This window comes from Gekko japonicus, unplaced genomic scaffold (assembly GCF_001447785.1).
Source record: "Gekko japonicus isolate JY-2015 unplaced genomic scaffold, Gekko_japonicus_V1.1 scaffold3949, whole genome shotgun sequence".
NCBI classification, from domain to species: Eukaryota; Metazoa; Chordata; class Lepidosauria; order Squamata; family Gekkonidae; genus Gekko; species Gekko japonicus.
Window position 1 is genome coordinate 107,864 of NW_015163729.1, and position 764 is coordinate 108,627.

A 764-nucleotide genomic window follows, 5' to 3' on the forward strand; every position below is an offset into this window, starting at 1 on the left:
GGATGTTTAGCGTTTCCAGGAAGGAAGCTTCAGCAGAGAGAAAAGGAGGCTGGAGACGAGGGTCCGCAGAGACAGGTTGTTCCCTTTTCTGTATGGCGAGAACCGGCCAGGCCTTGGGAAACTGGTTACCGGTCCGCCTCTGGACCTCAGCGAGCATTTTGGCCACATACAAGCGTAAAGCACTTTTGCTCTTGTGCGCCGGCCACTGGGACCCTTGGTGCAGGGTTGTAACCCCCATTGCGTGTACACATCTGAGTCCATCTTGAACTTGTAATGCACTGAGAGCATTTGTGGCAGCCACGGAATGTTTATAAACCTGCCCTTGCGCTTTTACCGGTGGACGACAGTGGGGGCGAGCTCCGCGGAAGAGCTCCGTTCCCCCACTGGTTTTGCAAGCAGCCACGGAAAGACACCGGCTCAAAACCGTTCCTCCTGTCCCGATCCGTTGGCCACCCTCGCCAGTCAGCATTTCTCTGTCGCCCTCCCTACGCTTGCCCCGGTCTCCCCTCTCCCAAACTGCCTGTTGCCTGCTGCTCCCCCCCCCCCAGGTTACACTGTACATGAGCAATTAAAGAGATTGTAACCTTTTTGTGGACTCCTAGCGTGTCTTCTTCTCCTCTGTCAGTTTCCCGGCCAGCTGCTTTCCCCCACCCCGGCCCTCTGTCACCGGGTTTTAAAAATAGAACCCCGTCTGGGACGTAACATCCACAGCCTTTGAAAGCTCAGAAGAGCTGCTTGATTCACCTCACCTTCAAAGGGAAATT